General features: G+C 39.7%; 1 long non-coding RNA gene across 1 annotated transcript; it reads right to left on the bottom strand.

The window, feature by feature from the left end:
- Positions 1 to 1,914: 1,914 nt before the first annotated feature.
- LOC136400458 (uncharacterized) lies at positions 1,915 to 9,692 on the bottom strand. Its single transcript, XR_010750306.1, has 3 exons — positions 9,609 to 9,692; positions 6,678 to 6,860; positions 1,915 to 3,189 (listed from the first exon to the last, which is right to left on the bottom strand). It is a non-coding gene; the product is annotated as an uncharacterized lncRNA (long non-coding RNA).
- Positions 9,693 to 21,278: the final 11,586 nt, after the last annotated feature.

Genomic DNA, 21,278 nt, shown 5'->3' on the forward strand with positions numbered 1-21,278 from the left:
GTCTTTTCAGTAAATGGTGTTGGGAAAATTGGACAGATACGTAGGAAAGTATTAAACTCAAAAGTATTAAACTAGACTGCCTTCTTATACCATACATAATATTAAACTCAAAATAGATTAAAAACTTAAATGTTAGACTTGAAACTATAAAAATCCTAGAAGAAAACATACATAGTAAAATCTCAAACATTTCTCATAGCAATATTTTTCTGATATACAGCCTCAGGCAAGGGAAAAAAGGAAAATTAAACAAATGTGACTACATCAAACTAAAAAGTTTTGCACAGCAAAGGAAACCATCGATAAAATTAAAAGACAACCCACTAAATTAGAGAATATATTTGCCAGTGATATATCTGATAAGGGGTTAATATCCAAAATTTATAAAAAATTTATAAAACAATACCAAAACAAACAAACAATCCAATTAAAAATGGGCAAAGGACTTGAATAGATACTTCTCCAAAGAGACTTACAGATGTCCAATAGACATATGAAAAGATGCTTAATGTCACTAATTATCAGAGAAATGCAAATTAAGACTACAATGAGATATCACCCCATATCTGTCAGAATGGCTATCATTAATAACTAACATGGTGATTGACCATGGCTATCATTAATTAACAATGGCTATCATTAATATCTCAACCAAGATGGTGAGGATGTGGAGATCAAGGAACCCTCATAAACTACTGGTATGCAGCTGGTGCAGCCACATTGGAAAACATATGGAGTTACCTCAAAAAATTAAAAATGGAACTGCCTTATGACCCAGCAATACCACTTCTGGGAATTCATCTGAAGAAACTCAAAACACTAACTTGAAAAAATATATGCACCCCTATGTTCATTGTAGCATTGCATTATACAGTAGTCAAGTTTGGAAACAGCTCAAGTGCCCATCAATAAATGAGTGGATAAAAAGCTGTGGTTCAGCCTGACCTGAGGCGGTGCAGTGGATAAAGCATTGACCTGGAACACTGAGGTTGCCAGTTCGAAACCCGAGCTTGCCTGATCAAGGCACATATGGGAGTTGATACTTCCTGCTCCTCCCCCCTACTCTCTCTCTCTCTCTTTCTCTCTCTCTCTCTCTCTCTCTCTCTGAAAAATAAATAAAATCTAAAAAAAAAAAAAAAAAAGCTGTGGTTCATTTACACAATGGAATATAACTTGGCCATAATGAAGATGGTAATTTCTCCATTGTAACAGCATGGATGGACCCAGAGAGCATTATGCTAAGTGAAATAAGCCAATCAGAGAAAGTCAACATGATTTAACTCATATTTAGAATCTAATGAACAAAATAAACTAACAAATAAAACAGAAACAGACTCATAGAGAGCAGACTGACAGCTGGGGGGGGGGGGGGATCTGTGCAGATGGGTGAAAAGGTTAAGTGATTAAGCAAAAAAACCCAACAAACTCATAGACATAGATAACAGTATGGTAATTATAAGAGGGAAATGGGGGGATGGGGGAGGTAGAAGAGGGTAAAAGGGGGATAAGTGGTAATGGAAGGAGACTAGACTTGGGGTGGCAAACACACACTGCAACATACAGGTGATGTGTTATAGAACTGTATACCTAAAACCTATATAATTTTATTAGCCAATGTCACCCCAATAAATTCAATTAAAAAGAAAAGAAAAAAAGAGCAGTTAGGTTTCCTCTTCCAGAAAATTCTCCCCTGAATACACTGGCATGCAGTGATCCGTCCTTATTCTGTCTACAATGCTCATTTTGCACTTTCATGTACTAATTTAATTCTTTAGTTATAGTGCCATCTCTGCATGTTTCGTCACCCTATGTAGACTGCCAGGCTTTGCAGGCACCGATGCTGTTGTTTCGTTTTCTGCTTACAAGCTTCCTACCTTGTGTACCCCAAACACACACCTAGAGCGGTTTTCCACACATGGGATAACTGAGTGCTCAGTTAAATCTTGCTGCATGATCACTCTGATGGTTCTTCTTCCATCTGATTTCCATTTCTTTTTGCTTTTCTATTTCATCTACTTATTGGTTTTCTTCTTCAGGATAAAGAACCACTTGTTATATTTATTTGGTAAACCATGTCCCCTACTTGCGCCCTCTCTCTGCAACATTATCAAATGCCCTCTTTATAATGTGTTATGTCCAACTACCACAGTATCTTGAAGTTCAGAAATTGGCTAGCTAGCTAATTTTCTCATCTCTCATTGCAAGTTTTTGTTTCCTTGGCAGACTAGTCAATGTTCTTTTCTACCTCTCAGTATATTTCTTACCTCTTACCTTCTCTGCCAACTCCCATAACCCAGACTGGCTCTTCTGTTATGTGAGGTCTTCCTCACATTTCAGAAAGGACACCACATATAAGTGTGAAGAATTTAAAGATAAAACACTGAATAGTGAAATATGGGCTCTTAATGCACTGGGAGAACAGGCAGAGAGGGATGGATACAAGTCATGTTATTGAATAAAGACATTATAGATGCGGGTGATAATGGATATCGAAGTATTGGTTAAGATTCACATAGGCCATGGAGAAAATGGAGTTTTAAGAGTTGGAAGGAGAATAAACAAAGGTCTAAGAACTGTTAGTAATAGTAGTATTTGGTAGAAATGAACATGGATATCTAGGCCCAAAATGGGCAAGAAGGGAATGTAATTACCTCTCAGAAAAAAGTCCCTCTATTCTCTATGTGGAAGCATACCATGAATATCTATAGCCCCTCAGTTTTCTTCTTCAGATTCTTTCTTCTTCTTCTTCTTCTTTTCTTTTTTTGACAGAGTAAGAGAGAGGGACAGATAGGGACAGACAGGAAGGGAAAGAGATGAGAAGCATCAGTTCTTCATTGTGGCACCTTAGTTTTTCATTGATTGCTTTGTCATATTTGCCTTGACTGGGGGGCTACAGCAGAGTGAGTGACCCCTTGCTCAAGCCAGCAACCTTGGCCTTAGCCAGTGATAATGAGGTCATGTCTATGATTCCATGCTCAAGCCAGTGACCCTGTGTTCAAGCTGTTGAGCACACACTGAAGCTGGTGACCTCGGGGTTTCAAACCTGGGTCCTCCGCATCCCCGTCCGACACTCTATCCACTGTGCCACCGCCTGGTCAGGCTCTTCAGGTTCTTGACTGCTGCTATCCATGCAGTAATTATACTTTTCAGAGCACTTCTCTGTTCTTCTGTTTCTTATTTAGCCTCCTCCTGGAAATGACATTTTATATATACTTATTAAAATGTTCACAAAAAATTTCACAAACACTGTCTCACTTAGTGCTTATAATACTTGTGGGCAAGCATTGCTCTATCAATTGAAAAGCAGGAATCTGAGGTTCACAGAGGTTAAGGAACTAGCTTGAAGCCACAGAACTAAGCAGAAGCAGAACTGGACTGTGAGGTTTGAGCCCAGATGTGGTCAGTGGTCTTTGTGATGTGATGAATCACGCCATGCCTGCACTTGAGGCTGCCTCTATTCATTTATGTGTTCATTCACTCACTCAATAGTTTTTGGTCAATCTTCAATGACCACCTCCTATGTGCTGGGCCCCAAGTTAAGGCAAAGTTGAACAAGGCATACACTTCTTGCTCCCGCTTCGAGTTGGATGAGACCACAGACACGAAGCTGGCAGTTAGTCTTGGGTGATGAGCCTGGGTGCTATGGTTGTACCTGGAAGGACTTTAAGCTGGAAATTGTTGCAAGTACTAAAGCTTCCTGGTGTAAGAGATACCTGAGTTGAGATGTTGAGAAAGGGTTAAGTGTTTTTTTGTTTGTTTTCTTGCAGGAGTAACATCAAGAGCCAAAACTCAGAGAGGATAATGGTAGATTTGGGGAATTAAGAATAGTTGACCTAGCCTGACCAGGTGGTGGTGCAGTGAATAGAGCACTGGACTGGGATGTGGAGGACCCAGGTTCAAAATCCCAAAGTTGCGGGCTCATCTGGTTTGAGCAAGGCTCGCCAGCTTGCACCCAAGGTTGCTGGCTTGAGCAAGGGGTCACTTGGTCTGCTGTAGCCCCCCGGTCAAGGCACATATGAGAAAGTAATCAATGAGCAACTAACGTGCTGTAATGAAGAATTGATGCTTCTCATCTCTCTCCCTTCCTGTTTGTCTGTCCCTATCTGTCCCTCTCTGTGTGTGTGTGTCTCTCTCTTTCTCTCTCTCTCTCTCTCTCTCTCTCTCTCTCTCACACACACACACACACACACACACACACACACACACACACACAAAGAATAGTTGGCCTGGAGTGTGGAGTGTAAATGAGAATGGCAGAAAATGGAACTAAAGAGATATGCAGAGGCCAGATCAAGTGAGATTTCGGAAAACTTGGTTAGAGATTTGCAATTCTCAGAGCCTAATGAGGAACTGTTTGAAAGGTTTGGAGGCTAAGTGGTGTGATCCAGTGTATTGTGTAGAAAGATTTTTTTGATGCCAAAGGAAGGAGGATCTGTTAAAGTAGATCCCTTGGCAGAGGTAACACTGTAATTCTCTCTGGTTTAGTCTCGAATAATCTGAGTGCCTTGAAAGGGCTTTTCTAGAGCAGAGCTAGACAAGATGGAAAGAGAAATGGAGTTTGCTGTCTTCCATGGTTTGGGTCTCAAGTTAGAAAAATTGCCATAATGTCAGCATAGACCTGACATTCAGACTGCCTTTGTCCATCTAGATGACCAAGGCCAACTTTGGTTTTCTTAAAACTCTATACTTTTTTCTTTGTCTCCAAATCATGGGTCTAAAAAAGCAAACTTTTTTTTCTAAAAGCTTAGAATAATATTAAATAAGTATCTAGCTACAGCAAATGTAATTTAAAAAACATCTGTAAAACAAAATGTCGCTCAGGAGCATTTCATTATAGACTGGGTTCACCTATAAGATGACGTTGCAGAGTCAAACAAAAAAGCTTGGTGAAAAACATCAGAGACAGAGTGAAGGTCAGGGTGGTCAGCGTAGCCAAACCTTTTGCCTAATAGAGCTGCTGTTTTCTATGTAAAGAAAACACTTTTCTCCTGCACTCTTCTTTACATTTTTTCATAAGCTACTTCCTTTAGAGAATGCTTCTTTAATTTGCTCTCCCCCCCGCCCCCACAAAAGGGCTGACAGATTATTTCAAGGAGCAGCAGAGGAAGGGGGAGGAAACAATGAGGACCTAGGTCCTTACAGTCATCAGAGAACTCTGAACTTGCTGTGTCCTCCTTCAGGTCCCCCAGGTGGCCTCAGTGCTTCCATTACCTTGGCAGAAAGAATAAAGGACTCCCCTGCCTGCCTTGAAGTCTTGTTGCCATGGATACCTCCATTCCACACACTTGATTCCCACATCATGCTTGGCTAAGTCCAGACAGAGGTCACAGACTGGCATTTGTCCTTTGCTTAGCCTTCTTGTGTTTGCCAGGCACTTAAAAATGGATACAGATAAATGGGATGGAGGGCAGTGTCCTGTGTATGAAAGCTGTGAGTCAGGGGTAGAAGCTTGGGGATTTCAGAAAATAACACCTGTAGAGAAAACAGCAGAGCAAATGAAAGAGTCTGTGTGTAGTTTTCAGCTGCTTGTGGAAGCAAAGGCTTTGATGCTGTGACGTGTCTGAAGGTAATTTTCTAGATTCCTGGGTGAGATGGGACATGAGTGCACACCTTCAGGAAGGTGTTACGTTTTCTGGCCCATTTTCATTGAATTGCCCAATAATCTGAGCTCCGTGGAGGGCAGGTTAAAACTATATTCTAGGTTTATGCAAAACATCCATTCACACCGTGAAATAAGAATGCAGTTCTCTGATTACTTCTGATACCTTGGCTTGCTTTTTCTAGAAAGTATATTTTTGGAAGCACAAATCATTTTGCGGAAATTATTATTCATGAAGGGTTGGTATACTGGCTGGGGTACAATTCTGTTTCCCTCTGGTTTTTTCTTTTCCTCTAGTATAACTCCTTCCATATATAACTTAGAAGGCACTGTAAGAGAGCAGATGATAAACCTTCTTCCCTATTCAGAATTCCTCTTTTATAGGTTGTCGTTTTCTCTTGACTCCTGTTTAAGAGGGAAGAATTTTAGAAAAGAAAAAAAAGAGAGAGACTTTCAAATTGTAATGGTAATCAGTCCTTCTAAAACATTAGGTTTCAAACCTTATGTGGGTGTAGTTAGGTACTGCTCATGTCTGGGCAATGGGATTTGCTAGCCAGTGCCTGCCCTGTCTTACCCTCACTTACTCCTGTTTCCTTTAATTTGTTAATAGTCGTCCTATTTAGATGACCTTCATTTACAAAGAGTGCCCTCATGGGCAGCAGCCAGGAGCTCTGGTTTAAAATCAGTCTGACCTAAGGGAAAAAAAAAATCTCATCTCCTTTATATTCTTGGACAATGTTTTTATCAAACTCATTTGTGAAATGGTCTTAATGATATAAGGTTGTTGACAAAAGTACTGTAATTTTTAAGATCATAAGATCTATTGTTATTATTTTGCTAGATCATTTTATAAATAGCAGAGTATGGGAAAGAATATTCTTGCCATTGGTATTGTTAGTTGTGTTGCTGACTTTGGCATAGGTGAGGGTAGACACAGGCTAGGAATAGGAATGGTAGATTAAAAGAAACATTCTAACCAAAAATAGTGTGTGCACACACATTCTTTCTATCATTTGTGTGTGGACACTTGGTTTAATTTTTGAATCTCGCAGCAAATTGAAAAAGGTTGTACACTTACTGGAAGACAGAATGCTGTCAGAGGGACCGGATTAGAGAGCAGAGATGCTCCTTCCACATTCCAGGGCAGCCATGCGGGATGTGTGTGAAGAACCTGTTCGATGCTCCGAGGGCCATACCAATCTTCCTGCCCCTGGTGGCTTCTCACCGCCTCACACTTCCTCTCTTGTCACGTTTTCTTTTTCTTTTATTATGGTGAAATGTACATAATATAAAAAATGTCATTTTAATCATATTAAGTGTCCAATGTAGTGGTATGAAGTACTTTCACATTGTTGTGTAACTATCACTACCATCTATTTCTAGAACTTTTTCATCTCCTCAAACTAAAACTCTATTAAACAGTAACTCCCAATCCTGCTTCCCACCCTCCCCAACAACTACCATTTTTCCTTCAATGACTATGAATTTGACTGCTCTAGATACTTCATATTACTGGGATCATGCTATCTTTGCCCTTTTATAGCTGGATTATTTCGCTTAGCATAATGTCTTTGGGGTTCATAGCATATGTTAGAATTTCACTCCTTTTTAAGGCTGAATAATAATTCCATGTATGTGCATACCACATTTTGTTTGTCTGCTCATCTGCTGATGGACATTTAGATTGTTTCCACCTTTTGGCTATTTTGAATAATGTTGTTCTAAACATTAGTGTGCAAATATCTGAGCACATTTTCTTCTTTTTTTATGATAAAGATGATGAAATGTTATACTGAATCAGAGTCTTCACTGTGAATTCTTCAGTAGCAGTAAAACTGATCATGCTATGCATGTTTTCCCCTTTTTTTTAATTGTGGTAAAAAAACCCCATAAAATTTACCTTTTAATCATTTTAAGTGTGCAATCCTGTAATTCTAAGTGCATTCACATTGTTGTACAACAGATCTCTAAACATTTTCATCTTGCAGGACTGAAACTTGGTGCTCATTGAATGATAACTCCACATTCTCCCTCCCCCGTCTCCTAGGTGTCAACATTCTACTTCCTGTTTCTGTGGGTTGATAACTCTAGGGACCTTGAATAAGTGAGATTCTACAGTATTTGTGACTGACCAGTTTCCCTTGGCATAATGTCCTCCTGATTCATCCCTTTGGTAGCACATGGCAGCTTTTCCTTTTTAAAGGCTGACCAACTTTCCACTGTATATGCCCCAGTGTGTTTATCCATTCATCTGCCAGTGGCCATTTGGGCTACTGTAAATAATGCTGCAGTGAATGTGGGTGTGCAGATATCTCTGAGAATTGGAATGACTGGATCATACAGTGATCCTCTGTTTAATTTTTCTGAGCAACCTCCACACTGTTTGCCATTAGCTGTTGTATCATTTTACACTCCCAGTACACTAGTCTTCCAATTTTTCCACAACTTCACCAACACCTCTTAGTTTTCCATTTTAATTTTTGTTATAGTGCCATCCCAATGTGTGTGAGGTGACAGATCATGGTGATTTTGATTTGCAACGAAGTTTCTTCAAACAGTTTTAAAGAACACATTCAAGGCACACAGATGTACTGCGATGATGGTTGTGTTTGGGATGGAAGCTTGGAAAGTGGTGGGGTTCACAGAGTGGCTGCTTCATCCCCTCCGACGGCTTCCTGCACCTGCTCTCCTGCTCTGCTGTCTCCACCACACAACTGAAGGTCCAGTTTGGCCTCAGTGGTGTGGCCTGGCTGACAGTCTGTCGCCCTCTCATCCTTTTGAAGTCCTGGGTGATTAGTAAGCATTTTCTCACAGCAGATGACTCAGAATAAAATGCAGCTCCAGATACAAAGTTATTTCAAAAAGCAACAATGCCTCACTCATTTCTTTTAACTGTTTCTATTGACTACTTCTATGTGATTTAAAAATATGAATGCTGATCTTAAGTCAGCATTCTTTCATTGGTTCAGTAAATAGCATCAATGAAATGTCCAGAACAATTCTGTCTAATAGAAATATAATGCAACCCATATATTTGATGTTACATATTTTCTACTATCCATGTTAAAAACAGGAAGAAAAACAGGCGAAATTAATTTTAACAACATATTTCATTGAACCTGATATACCCCAAATATTGTAATTTCAACATATAAGGGATATAAAAAAGTTGAGATAGTCTCCTTTAGTTTTCATACTTTAGTTTTGTAATCTGCTACTGATTTTAAACATACAGCACTTCTCAATTTGGATTGGCCACATTTCAAGGGTTTAAGAGCCACATGTTTCTAGTGGCCAGTTTATTAGTGCGAACCTAGCATATTTAGCCAAGGACATGTGAAGGCCAGAAAAGGTCAGCCCTCAGTCTGCCTGGTGGGCAAGATGTCTCAGCCAAGCACTAATGATGGTGTGGAGATTGGTGGATGAGCCAAGCACAGGGTTAAAGCCCAGACAGGGGCTCCCCGCGGCTGCCCTGGGTTGTTCTGCCACCACTACACCGCATTCGTTCCTTTGAACTAGTCCCCTGTGGGGAGGGCACTGAGCTGGAGTTTGGCATGGGCTCCAGTTCATCAGACATTAACTTTCTGCCTCCTGTGTGAAAACAGCCGCTGGCAAGTATACATTTAATTGCAGGATCTGCTTTGGCCCCAGTCTGTGAGCCTATAGTGGAACAGCATGGCCCCACTGCTGTTCTGGGGACCTTTCATTCCACAGGCGGATTCCCGCCCCACCCACCCCGCCCTGCCCCCAGTCTTGCTCTCCAGGGCCACTGTCTCTGTCCTTTGAGCCACAGTACCTGGGTAGGTTAAAGATGTGGTGCTTTAAAAAGGGAAGATGACATTTTAATACTTTTTTCTTTGTCTGAACACCATTCTCCTCACCTCTGGGAAGCGACCCCAAGTACTCTAGTTGTTCATGGAAAGGTCACTGTCCTTGGGCAGGCTTCCCTGACCCACGCTGGCCCACCTGCCCTCCGTCCCTGCCTAGGTGGCCGGGAGCTCCCGCGTACCTTCTGCAGACCAGGCTCCTGCAGGCCGGCAAGCCTGTGCACCTCCGCCTCCCCGCGTGGGCAGGGCAGCCAAGGCGTGTCTACAGAGAGCAGGCCAGGAAGCGCAGGGGAAGGGGAGGAGCTGTTTCCACTCCTCCTCCCACCTCCTTTTGGCTTTCTCTCCTGGCGTTGCCTATGGCCAAAAAAGGGATGGGAATTTGGCAAAGTGGAAGTCTATCATTGTGTTTCCCTAGCCTTGGTCTCATCTCCCTCCCAAGGAAGCCAGGCTGGACTTTTTTCCCCTCAGTTTACTTAACACTCAAAGACTCAAAATTCCTTTCCAGGAGATGAGTGATATGGCAGAGAGACAAGGTCAAATGAGGCCAGGGGACTGGAGCCAGAGTCTTACCAAACTCTTGCAGGCAGCGCTGCAAGACTGCTGGACATGCTCTGCTGATGAAGGAGACTTGGGGCCGGCACTGTCTGGGTTCTTCTGTGATAGGTAGGATCAGGGGCGTTGGGGGGAAGCTGTAGGGAGCAGATTGAGCCGAGTCCTCTGAAGACTCTACTTTAGTGTTTGTTGACATGACAAAAGATGGAATAATTAGTATTGTCAGCCTACTCTAAGGCTTTATGCCTGATGCCACCCAATCTCTCTTAACCACATTTTAAACTTTATACTATTAACATAGGTTTCTTTGGGACTTGTTTATACCTTCCACCCTGAGGAACCAGATCCACAGTGTACAGATGACAAGAATCTCGGTTATTACCTAAATTAACAGAGAGGCCAAAGTAAAGTATTTCTTCTTCCAGGAAAATAAAATAAATGAAAGCAGAACAACTGATCTTCTCATTATTCCAAACTTACAGGTCTACTATGCCTCCAGGTTCACTTTAGAATATACTTTAGCAGGTAGTATTTTTATTAACAAGAAGGTAGTATTCTTTATTACATTAAGAAGTTAACTCCAGGAAATGAAAAGATTAAGACAATGGAAAAGGTCACACAATTTGAATGTCACACATGCATACTTATTTTGAATTGGAATAATGAAAGAATCATTGTGACTGCTGTGGCCTATGGTCACGTGTATTTTACTACCAAAAATATTTTGCATTTTTCTTAGCTTTTTGAGATAGGTTGAAGGATTTTTGGGTCCCTTCAGTGGGTTAGTGGACCAGACTGGATGCTAGCTGGAGTTATATAGCACAGGCTGTTGTTAGGCGCCATGAGTGACAGCCCACATGGCAAGTTACTGGGCTCAGGGTTTGAATCCTGGCTCCACTGCTAATTAGCCCCATGTGAGTTACTCAACCTCTCTTAACCTCATTAATCTCTGCAAAATTGGAATTATAAATTTATATTTGTGGAGCTTGTCCATATAAAGATGATTCATTTAAAGTGCTTAGTCCATAGTGCCTGACAAATGTTAAATTATGAGGAAATATTAATTGCTGTTAATACTTACACTGAAAATGCTGAGTTTAACTGGCAATATACAGCTGCTCTTGTTTACTTCTACCAGTAGCAAAGCAATACACTGTTTGGTTAACACTTGCTTGGCCTCTTTGAAAGATCCTTTAATTATCTATTCTTTTTCTTTGCAGCCTTGCAGGTGTGTGGTGAGTGTAGAAAAGGTCAATAATTACCCTTTGCCAATGGAGCTGACCAAACACAGCCTTTCCCATGGCAACTGAAAACATACAAAAATAAAATTTTTAAAAGTGGAGGTTATGTAATTTTTGTCTCTGGATGAGGAGAACTGTGGAGATTATGAAGTTTTTCATGGCCTTTGGCTTCCTTTTGGTTGAAGGTGTTGGGTGAAGATACAGAGGTTTAACGGAATAACGGAGCAGGGTGCTGTTGCTTGCTTTGAAGTGAGTAAACTGGTCGAAAGTACAAGTGGGAGGGGAAATTGAGGTTTAATGAAGGAGAGTCATTATTAATGTTTCCATGGTTTTAGCAGTTTAAAAGTTGGGAGTTTAAATAAGGTTGTTGGTTGTGGGGAAAACAGCCCACAGACATTCAGACATGGTTCAAGTCCAGTCTCTTAGTCTTCATTTTAATCTGAAAAATAGGAAGTTAAGGCTTCTGAATAACATAGCAAAGGGATTGCTTCATAATTTTAACAGTGAATGCTAATTATCGCATGTCCACAATGGCACAAGATTCAGAGAACTACACCATTCTTCTCAAATCCCAATTATCTAAAGATTGTTTTTCTTGGGAGGAAAAAGAATATTACTATTTTGGATTACTAATTCTGCTTTCAAAAGAATTTATATTAATTTTCTCAAAGCCTGTATGAATCAAAACATTAGCTTTCAATGAACAGGTGGTATCTTTCCCTAACAACCATAAAATGATCTTGAACCCATTCTCTTTATCTCTTATATAAAGATGAACGTAGAAGGCTTCATTAATTTGATTCAAAGATAGGATTGATTTAGCCACTGGGGATTTGGCCCTCTTGATTCTAGAATAGGTTTCAAAAGAACTATTAGCCACCACCTGCCTCCTCCCATGTATGTTAAATTAAGTCCTTTTTAAAAAATAAGATTTCTAAAAATTAGGTCATTTTCCCTTCCAAGGACCTAAGAGATATAAAAATCCAACTCTACATTTTCAATAATAATTTAGGGGTATTAAGAACATGGAGAATTGAAATCTATGAACTGAAGGCCAGCATTTAAAAACTGCCTCTGCTTCTCAGCTCTTTAAATATAGACAAAGGTTGGAAGAGTGAGAGGGATAAGATACTGTCTTCAGTGAGTGTCCATGGTTTAGGTACTTGGGGTCAAGAGCTCTGGATTAGAGACCAGCCTCTTTCAATTACCTCGTGAACATGGGGAAGTTTTTGTAACTTCTCTGAGTTCTCCTTCCAGCATTTGTCAAATGGAAATACTTACAATATTTTTTGTGGTTCTATTAGATGAAATATGACATACATGACCATTTTTAATCTATTGGACAGTCTATATCTCTTGTTGCCTCACCTGATAGATGGGAAGAGGAGATACACACAACAGTAATCTGAGCAGTTATTTTATATCAGTCACCAGTGGACTATAAACCAACAATCTTCATTGTCTGACCCTCATCAATGATCATCAGTAAAAGCAAGATTTGTATTCACAGTCATATATTTTTTGCTCACTTTTTTTTTTTTTTTTTTTTGTATTTTTCCGAAGTAAGAAGTGGGGTGGGAGAAGGGAAGAGTCAGGGGCAGGGTGCAGACAGACAGACTCCTGCATGTACCTCACTGGGATCCACCCGGCATGCCCACCAGGAGGTGATGCTCAGCCCATCTGGGCCATTGTTCTGCTGCAACTGGAGCCATTCTAGCGCCTGAAGCAAAAGCCATGGAGCCATCCTCAGCACCTGGGCCAACTTTGCTTCCATGGAGCCTTGGCTTGGGAGGGGAGGAGAGTGATAGAGAGAAAGGAGAGGGGGAGGGGTGGAGAAGCAGATGGGCGCTTCTTCTGTGTGCCCTGGCTGGCAATCAAACCTTGGACTTCCACATGCCAGGCTGATGCTCTACTGCTGAGCCAACTGGCTAGAGCTTGCTCACCTTTTTCTAATCATGATGGTCAGTTAGAGATATTAACCTTCTTCTGACCTGAGACAATAAATTAATTTCTCTCTCTTCTTTCTGGGCAATCCTGCATTACCAGTTTTAATCTTCATAAATTATAGGAGCCGAGAATTCCCTTCTTCCCAATACTGGCTTCTTTTGCATTGGTAGCCTAGGGAACAAACATTGGCATTCTGGAGGGAGAAGTGGAACAGGGGCAGCGTCCTTTAGCCTGTGAGCTCGGGACTTTTGCAATATCTCTGCCCCAAGTTTCCATTCTACCTAGTTCTGCCTGGAAATTAGATAAAGAAAAATCTGTCTCTTCATTTCATCACCCTTGCTTTAGTTTAAACTAGAAAAGGAATAACTCTTTTCTAATAGTGTTGTCTCACTCCCCTGCCCTCTCTTCATTGAAGAGTGGAATGAACGTATCACTGTTCTTTCAGCTGACTTTGGTCCACATACTGGAGTGTTGCCCTTTTGGTGTGTGGGTTGGTGGTGCAGTGCACGTGGTATCTCCCTGCAGGGTCCACACTCCACTGCAACAGCCAGCGCCCTCTGGTCTCATAGGGATTGTCCCTTATGAATTCTGAAAACAAGTTATTTATATCCAATCACGAGAAACAAGAGAATTGGAGGTCTAATTCAAAATGGTAGACATGGTGCAGACATCCATTCCAGTAATGTAATGAAAAGAAATAGGAGTGAAGACTGGGGACCTAGATTGGCTTTTCCACTTACTAGACTAGTAAAGGTAATGATACAGGCACTTGATATTTATTGAACTCATATCCAAATATAAAATTGTTTTATATTTAAATTTATGAAATGTGGTTTTAGACTGAATTATCATTAAGATTTCTCTCAGTATTATGATTCTGTTTTTAAGTTCAGTGTTTCTAATTATACAGTGTGTCCGTAAAGTCATGGTGCACTTTTGACCGGTCACAGGAAAGCAACAAAAGACATAGAAATGTGAAATCTGCACCAAATAAAAGGAAAACCCTCCCAGTTTCTGTAGGATGATGTGGCAGCATGTGCGCATGCACAGATGATGATGTAACACCGTGTATACAGCGGAACAGCCCACAGCCATGCTAGTTGAGATGTGGACGTACAGAGAAAAGTTCAGTGTGTTCTGTGGCTCACTAAATTCAAATCCTTGACCAAAGTGCAATGTGAATATCAGCGCGTTTATAACAAAGCGCCACCACATAGGAATATCATTACTTGGTGGGAACTGGCAGTTTGGTAGAGAAACCCCATTCTAGTAGACCATCAGTCAATGATGAGTCTGTAGAGGCTATACGGGATAGCTACCTAAGGAGCCCTAAAAAAATCTATGCGTTTGTGTGCTCGACAATTACACCTAAGCAAGACTACAGTTCATAAGGTGTTAAAGAAATGTCTCTGTTTTATGGGGTACAAATTGCGGCCACAAATGGAGCCCACATCGAACTGCACTGAATAGGTATGAAACTGGGAGAGTTTTCCTTTTATTTAGTGCAGATTTCACATTTCTATCATCTTTTGTTGCTTTCCTGTGACTGGTCAAAAGTGCACCATGACTTTATGGACACGCTGTAGTTTATCTTCTTAAGAATTACAGTGTTTATATTTTATATTGCCTAAAGACTATCACTGTTATTCAGGATTATTCATTGCCATTAACATGGTCAACACTCAAAGCACACTGGAGATAAAATAGAGAAGTTTCTCATGACTCCAACTAGTCTGCCCGACCCAGTATGGGAGACTGGTCAAGGAAAATTATTTCATAAAAACAACGGAAGAAACTGAGGAGTAAAGAAGACATGGTGTCCTCCTCTTTTATTGGGTCCTTGGAAAGGAAACTCCATATAATTAAAAAACTAAAAAGTTGAGTCCAAGATTAGATACTACTTTGGGAATCCCCTTTTTTGTCATCTTTAAAAATGGAATCACTAGATCAGAATTTGTTTAGGTATTCACTGAAGATAGGGTTTTAATTGCCCTGCTAAACTCTGAGTCTCAACTTTAGCCAGTGTTCAGATACTTCTCTTTAACATAAAACTCTGTTGATAGTTTATGGACTCTTTTCAGAAGAAAGTTAGAAAAATTATCTGAGTGCTTATGAAAGCCGACAGAACTGCAGTTGGAAGATAGAAATGTTCCCTTAGAGAGTTTTATATCTGTTCCTCAGAAAGATGCATGAACAGTGAACCAGCCTGTTCTTGTTCTTGTTTTAAAATAAACATATTTGTAGACTTGTAGTTGGCTTCTGATGAACCATTCATGGAGCCATTTGAGGCATGAGCTTTCCACTGGTATTGAACCAACTAAATAAAAACTGTTTATAACTTTGTTATACCTTTCCAACATAAACAATATCTCTTCCATAAATCATTTTTATATTAGTTTATATATAACATCATGTGGGAACCTTTTCTCTTTTTGTCTGGATTGCAAGTTAGGCATACATATCCCCTGACAGTGGTGTTCTAAGGTTATCTTTTTACATTCCAATTTGGATAAGCCAGTTATTTTACACTTGTCAGAGGGTAGCACTTACTACTCTGTTCTAACTTGGGCTCACAGTCAGTGAGTACTTTAGTTAAAGCTGTTTCGATTTTCTATCTATGTGCACAAATATGCCCAAATAAATGATTGCTTGTGTTGAACATACATTTATATCTTACCCTTACCTGTCATCATCCTCCACCTGAAATAGTTTGTTTCTGTAGAGGATCTCACAGAGCCTGTTGTCCATGAATATATTGTGTTGATTCTATCTAAGAAGATAAGGAATGCTATATATTTTTCCCAAGAAGATTAAAATTATAGGTACCACCAGTATGACTATATTTTATTCATCTTCCATTCTCTTTCTCTCTTATTAAATAGACTTTATTTTCAGAGCAGCTTTAGATTCACAACAAAACTGAGAGGAAGGTACAGAGATTTCTCATGAACTGTCTCCCATCACACATACATAACCTCCCACATCATCAGTATTTCCATCCAGAGTGATACATTTTTATAATTGACAAACCTACATGAACACTTTATTATCAACCAAAGTCTAGTTTACATTAGGGTTTACTCTTGGTATTATACATTTTATGCAGTACATTTAGATGAATGTATGATTATATGTATCCATCATTATGGTGTTTTCCCTGCCCTATAAATCCCCTCTGCTCTGCCTGTTCATTCCTTCTTACCCTCTCAAACCCTGGAAATCACTAATCTTTTCACTGTCTCCATAGTTTGGCCTTTTCCAGAATGACATAGCGTTAGAGTCGTGTAGTATTTAGACCAGGAGTCCCCAAACTTTTTACACAGGGGTCCAGTTCACTGTCCCTCAGACTGTTGGAGGGCCGGACTATAAAAAAACAATGAACAAATCCCTATGCACACTGCACATATCTTATTTTAAAGTAAAAAAAACAAAACAAACGGGAACAAATACAATATTTAAAATAAAGAACAAGTAAATTTAAATCAACAAACTGACTAGTATTTCAATGGGAATTATGGGCCTGCTTTTGGCTAATGAGATGGTCAATGTGCTCCTCTCACTGACCACCAATGAAAGAGGTGCCCCTTCTGGAAGTGCGGCGGGGGGCCGGATAAATGGACTCAGGGGGCCACATGCAGCCCACAGGCTGTAGTTTGGGGACCCCTGGTTTAGACTTTTGAGATGAGCTTCTTTTACTTAGTGCTATGCACTTAAGTTGTTTTCTTCCGTGTTTTTTCACGGTTTGATAGCTCATTTCTTTTTAGCCCTGAAGAGTAGTCTATTATCTAGATGTACCACAGTTTCTTCATCCATTTTCTTGTGAAGGACATCTTGGTTGCTTCCAAGTTTTCACAATTATGAATAAAGCTGCTATAAACATCCATGTGCAGTTATTTGTGTGGCTATAACTTTTCAACCCCTTTGGGTAAATGCCAATAAGCTCCACTACTTTATAAGAAACTGCCAAAACTGTCTTCCAAACTGGCCATACCATTTTGCATTCCCACTACCCACTAGCAATTGGTGGTGTCAATTTTCTGGGTTTTGGCATCTTTAATAGGTATGTAGTGGTATCTTGTTATATTAAATTGCATTTTCCTAAAAACATATGATAAGGAGCATTTCTTTTTCTTTGATGAGGTTTCTGTAAAGGTCTTTGGCTCCCTTTTACTTTTGTTTTGTTTTGTTTTTTGTATTTTTATGAAGCTAGATGCAGGGAGGCAGTCAGACAGACTCTGGCATGTGCGCAACTGGGATCCACCCGGCATGCCCACCAGGGGGCGATGCTTGGCCCCTCTGGGGCTTTGCTCTGCTGCAATCAGAGCCATTCTAGTGCCTGAGGCAGAGGCCATGGAGCTGTCCTCAGTGCCAGGCCCAACTTTGCTCCAATGGAGCCTTGGCTGTGGGAGGGGAAGAGAGAAACCGAAAGGAAGGAGAGGGGGAGGGGTGGAGAAGCAGATGGTTGCTTCTCCTGTGTGCCCTGGCCAGGGATCGAGCCCAGGACCTCCACACGTTGGGCTGACACTCCACCACTGAGCCAACCGGCCAGGGCCTGGCCCCCTTTTAATGGTATTTTGTTTTCTTATTGTTGAGTTTTAAGGGTTTTTTGTACATTTTGGGTCTACAAAGTCCTTTACTAGATACATGTTTTTCAAATATTTTCTCTCAATGTGTGACTTGTCGTCCTATTCTCTTGACAGTATCTATTGCAGAGGAGAAAATTTTAATTTCAATGAAGTCCAGCTTATTATTTATTTAATGTTTTGTGCCTTTGTATTGTGTCTAAAAAGTCATTGCCAAACCAAGTTCATTTAGATTTTATTCTATATTATCTTCTAGGGAGTTTTATGTTTTCCATTTGGTAGGTCTGTGATCCATTTTGAGGTAATTTTTGTGAAGGGTATAAGGTTTGTGTCTACATTCAATTTCTGTTTTCTTTTTGCATGAGGATGTTCAGTTGTTTCAGTTGTGAAAAATGCTGTCCATACTTTATGACATTGCCGTGCCTTTTTGTCAAAGATCAGTGGACTATATGGACTATATTTATGTTGTCTTTTTCTGGGCTGTGCATTCGGTTTCATTGATCTATTTGTCTTTTTCTTCACTGATCTCACACTGTCTTGATTACTGTAGCTGTGTAATAAGTCTTAAAGTTGAGTAGTATTAGTCCTCTTTGTTCTCCTTAAAATTGTTAGCTGTTCTCGTTTTTTTCTCTTCTTATTTACACAGTTAGCAGATTTCATAACAGCTGGCCTTGGATTTTCACAATATAGGAAAATGCTTTTAGAGGTGTGGTTTCAATATAGGAGATATCATGATAAATATGATAGATCCTGGAAATTGGAAAGAGTGACTTGGTTACCGGTTTTTCAGTGAACAATGTATCTGAACCTGTTAATCAAAGAGATCAGTAGATCAGAAAGCATTACAAGAGGAGGAAAGGCTTCAGTTCTTAAAATTTTATCTGACTGTAACAATAATATTTCTTTTCCTCTTTAATGTGTCAGTTTTTTAGTAAACAATTTGGGTGGCTCCTTGCACCTACTGAATGAAAAGCAACCACCACTGCCAGATGACTTCAGTCTGCCTTTCTAGTCATGGCCTCTGCAATGCTCCTTTGTGGACATGGACTCTCAGAGGAGCCATAGTTTGATGGGGTGAGAGACATGCTGGATTTAGAAAACTCTTGGCTCAAATTCCTATGTTGCATATATATTAGCTGTGTAAACTTTTTCAAATCACATCACCTCCCCCCCTCCCTGCCCCCAAACCTTAGTCTTCTGAAGACTAAAATAAATAAATAAATACACTGAGTTTTGTTTTAATCTGTGATACCGTGTTAGTAAATATCATGTAGGGTCAGAAATTTAGATCTGTTTTCTAAACTACTACTGTAGCTAAATTGGACTTGTAGTGTGTGAACATAGGATATTTGGAATGTAAGTAATACTCCTTTTTCTTGTTTTCTACTTAGTGGTAAATTCCTTTTTTTTTTCTTCTGTTATCTAATATCAGAACACTTTGGCCAACAATAAAGATAAGTTTAATAATAGATATGAGACACAAATAATATATTAAAAAGGCTGTACACAAATCTTTTTGACATTTATGTTCAATCTTTGATTTTCTATGTTGCTCAGTTATGAAGGGGAGAGAGAGAACATAAAATCTGATTTTTATTGGATTGCTTACACGTTCAGAATTATATTTTTTGGTCTTATCTAATCCTGCAGAAATATCTAGGAGGGTATACGATTCAGTGTTCTCAGATACTGCTCACCATCTGCTTTCAAAGTGAAAAATGAGCATCCTATTATACCTTTATTGCCATTTGTCTGCTAAGTCCAAAATCAGGAGAAAGAGGTCACTATTCTTTTTACAACCAACTTGATACAAACACTGAATATTTCATCATCTGCTTTCTCTGCACAGTTTTGTGATAACCTTTCTTGGCCCCTTTGCATACTTTCTTTTTTCCACTCACATACTTTTTTGAAGCAGATATTCTTGGCTGAAGGAAGTAAGGAACGCATTCATCAGGAATGTTTATTTAATTGGGTTTTTTAGAAACAAAAAGTTGTTTTTTTTTCTCTAGTATTTTTTTTTCTTTTGAATCTGAGTCAGTGTGAAAGGGGGAGAAAGTAACAAGAGAATCTTGAAAAAACTGATGTGAGTCACAGCAAGTTCACAGATTTATATAGAAATGGAGAGGAATAAAAATATTAAGATTGTATGGATTTTCTTAATCTCCTGGGACAGATAAAGAAGCTAGCTGGGAGAACCAGGTAACCTGGTCCTAAACATATTGCTAGTGAGCATCATGGTGTTTTCCTTGTTTATTCAGTTGTATGTGGTGAAAAAAGATGTTTTCTGTGCAGTCATATGGGTTGTAGTAAAACCAATATGACACTGTACTTCCTTTTAAAACCTTCATGATTTCATACCCTGTAGAAACATAATGTTTAAGGATAGAGTTTTATACTGCTATCTATGCCATATGCTGAGAATGGCAATGTCTTATGGCAGAGCTTTGCTCAAAAGGGGCATTTTGTCATCATCTGGAATATTCTACTAAGTAATCATTTAAAAGACAAGTGCATATAAAGATGACCATGAGCAATAAGTCTATTATTAAGTGCTTAATGTGAGCCACGAATATGTTTGCTTTATCTGTATTAACATTTCCCCCCCCTCAAATAATGTTCCTGTGGGTAGGCACTATTATTTTTCCATTTGTAGTTAAAGAAGTTGTAGCTCAATAGAATGTATAGCTTGCCAAGATCCCACAGTTAGTGTGCTTTCAGATTCAAGTGCTCTGACTTCATAGCCTTGCTCTCCCTAGTGTGATTTCTTAGCCTGATGGGTTAGTGACTGCAGCTCCCTGAGAACCTTGACTTGGCCTTGGTTGACTTAGGAAATAGTTTTGTGTGTATATATTTCCAAGCTTATCCTATTTTTTCATTAATTATATGGTGTGCCCACTTTTTAAGAAAGTAGTTGTAAGATGGAACTCTAGACACAGTTAGAGGGTGGGCGAGGACTAAGTCATTTGGAAGGATTATGAGAAGCTTTCTGGGCACCTTCCCAGGAAATCAAAGCTTTCGTTGGGCATAGGTACTCAATGTTTGAAGTGAGTGGGAGATTTTGCACATAGGTGTCTCTTCATCAACTTGGTCTTTAGCTTGAACCACTCCATGATGGAAAAACAGATCTCAGGAAAGATGCAAGAGGAGAACTAAAGGAAGAACCACATAGGTTTCAAAGGACTAGAATTTTATAGCTATGATTTATAACATCCACTGTCCTTGTAATAATTTACATGAGTTGATTTATCTCTTTCTGTTTGGGAATATATTTTCCTTTATATTTAAAAATACCCTGTCTTTATTTTATTTATTTATTTATTTATTTATTTATTTATTTATTTATTTTTGGGACAGACAGACAGGAAGGGAGAGACACAAGAAGCATCAATTCTTCGTTGCTACACCTTTCTTGTTCATTGATTGCTTTCTCATATATGCCTTGGCCGGGGGGGCTACAGCAGACCGAGTAACCCCTTGCTTGAGCCAGCGACCTTGGGCTCAAGCTGGTGAGCCTTGCTCAAACCAG

The sequence above is a fragment of the Saccopteryx leptura genome, chromosome 3 (genome assembly GCF_036850995.1).
Source record: "Saccopteryx leptura isolate mSacLep1 chromosome 3, mSacLep1_pri_phased_curated, whole genome shotgun sequence".
NCBI lineage: Eukaryota > Metazoa > Chordata > Mammalia > Chiroptera > Emballonuridae > Saccopteryx > Saccopteryx leptura.